This window comes from Carlito syrichta, unplaced genomic scaffold (assembly GCF_000164805.1).
Source record: "Carlito syrichta isolate Samal-C Ts95f unplaced genomic scaffold, Tarsius_syrichta-2.0.1 Scaffold305731, whole genome shotgun sequence".
Classification (NCBI taxonomy): Eukaryota; Metazoa; Chordata; class Mammalia; order Primates; family Tarsiidae; genus Carlito; species Carlito syrichta.
Genome location: NW_007249827.1, coordinates 619,778 through 622,597, shown reverse-complemented (window position 1 = coordinate 622,597; position 2,820 = coordinate 619,778).

Genomic DNA, 2,820 nt, shown 5'->3' with positions numbered 1-2,820 from the left:
TCGCGAATAAATGCACACCGGGGAAAACGTCGGAATCCCAAAAGGTGTACAGTGAAAAGCCTATATCCCTCGCTCTGGGTCCTGGTCACCTAGTTCCCCTCTTCAGAGGCATCCGCTGAGAGTAGGGTTCTTTTTCCCCCGGTGTTCAATGGCTTACGGTGCATTCTATTCTGGGGCATAGTTTATGAGAATTCTATTTCGGTAACTGGAGGATGGAGGGTCCCCAGTTAGAGTTGGCAATTTTTGAGTTAAATATTATGTACAAGCCAAGTCTCAAGGAAGGCATTTGGCTTTCTGCATGGATAATAATGATGAAAACACCAGTGTCTGTTATAGTTATTAACATTTTGTCCCTAACCCTTAGCGTAGTACTTGGTAGGTAATATGTACTCAGTAAATAGTTACCTAAAATATATTTATTGACTGAAGGAATGGAAAAGAACGACACAAGAATAAATGTTTCTAGATCACTACTTGCCCTCACTCTCCCCTCCATATACACACACAAATGTAGCATGACTAACCAACAGACACTTAATTTGCCAAGTGGTCTTACCTTTGACAGTATCTTCCTGTGGCTTGAAAGAGCTTACAGACCAATGCAATTATAGATTATTAATCTAAGCCTGTACAGCCAACAGTTACACCCCAGTTTTAACCAGTAGCTACAGGAGGTGTGTGATGACAGAATGCTTGTGAACAATAGTCTATTGTGTAAAACTAACTCTACTAGTTGTATCCAGAGGATGACCTACTCTTGAATCACAATAATATTGCCAAAGCTTAGTTTCAAAGAGTAACCAAAGAAAAGTAAACTCCAGAGTAACTTCCCATTGGAGTAATTTTCCTGATGCCACAATGGACTGATGTGCAAGTGCAGTGGATCTCTTCAGATGATGTACTTCAGAGTTCAGGGCATAGTGAGGTCACATTTTTTTTTTTGAGTTGGAGTCTCACTCTGTCGCCCAGACTGAAGAGTAGTGGCGGCTCCCAGCCACCGCAGCCTCGACTTGCTGGGCTCCAGCAATCCTTCCGCCTCAGCCTTCCAAGTAGCCGGAATTATAGGCATGCGCTACCACGCCCGGCTGATTTTTTGATTTATTGTAGAGATGAGGTCTCGCTGCCCAGGCGGGTCTCGAACCCACGGGCTCAGGCAATCCACTCACCTCAGCCTCCCAAAGGCGCGGGATTACGGGCTGAGCCACCGAGCCAGGCTAGGTCACATTTTTTGAATCCTTCTACATGCAGTAGTCCATGCTAGGCACTAAACAGATCTTCCCATTTTTAGAAACTTTAGATTCACTGTTTTGATATAACAAACCTGTTCTCAAACTAAGCTTTGGCAATGTTATTGTGATTCAAGAGTAGGTCAACCTGTTCTCATTGAAGTGATACATTATTTTTTTAGGTTATGACAGTGAACAAAGGACATTGATGAAGCCAATGATTATAAAATACTTTCTATTGATATAAAACAGAGGTTTAAATTAGAAATCATATCCATTGTCACTCCATTGTCTGCAGAGACTCTTGATCCCGTTATCCTAAGGGTTAGAAGTCCCATCTATGTGGAGTCAGGTTTTTTAAAAAGTATTTTAATGGGAAACGTGTATGCCCATCAGGAAATTCAGCTTTACTGGCATGAATTTTGCCTGTATACATAGAGGAATAGAGAGAGGGCCTGTGGTCAGAGCAAGAAGATTTTCATAAGCTAAATCTTAAATGTTATCCTAAAGGTATAGGGATTTCCTGAAGCTTTTTAGTGGGGCAGTGGCAAGTGCAGAGACTTGATTAATATTCTAGAAAGTTCTTTCTTCCTGGTACATGAGAGGTGGATTGAAGGAGGTGAGGTCAGGCAACTTCTGTCTTCCAAGAATGGAAAAAGTGATGAGGCCCTGAAGTGGGCATGAAAATAGAAATTAAGGGGAGAGTCTCTTCAGGACTTAGTGACTGGTAGGAGGTTATGGCAAGGGTAAGTAGGCTTCTGCCTTGAGGGCCTGCTTGGATGAGAGCATCAGGTCATATAAGGCATGGGAGGGAACACAAGAGCCATCTGGAATGGACAGAGACATAATGAACTTTGAAAACTTGAGTCCTAGTTTTGTTTTGTTTTTTTGAGTTGGAGTCTCACTCTGTCGTCCAGACTGGAGTGCAGTGGCCGCTCCCGGTCACCGCAGCCTCGACCTGCTGGGCTCTGGCGATCCTTCTGCCTCAGTCTTCCAAGTAGCTGGAACTACAGGCACGCGCTACCATGCCCGGCTAATTTTTTGATTTATTGTAGGGATGAGGTCTCGCCTGCCCAGGCGGGTCTTGAACCCGCAGACTCAGGCAATCCACTCACCTCAGCCTCCCAAAGGTGCGGGATTACAGGCTGAGCCACCGAGCCTGGCTTGAGTCCTAGTTTTATCACTTTTTAGTACTTTTCTGTAAAATTAGGAAAGTGGTATCTACTTTATCTACTTCACAGGCAGGTCATGCAGGCCTAATATATATGAAAGTGCTTTATAAACTTTATAAGACTTCAATTATTAATACTGGTTACTATATTTACAATAACTATCAGTTTGCTGCTCACATGGAAGTGATTTTAAGGGTGCTGAAAGACATCTATTCCAAATGTCTCTACCTCTAAAGCATCTTCAACAGGATCCTTATCTTATAAATGTTCATTTAGTTTTTTTGCCTTTAGACTGTAAGCTCTCTAAGGATAAGGACTGGGTCTTATTGGATCTTTTTTTTTTTTTTTTTTTTTGAGTTGGAGTCTCACTCTGTCGCCCAGACCGGAGTGCAGTGGCCACTCCCGGCCACCGCAGCCTGGAC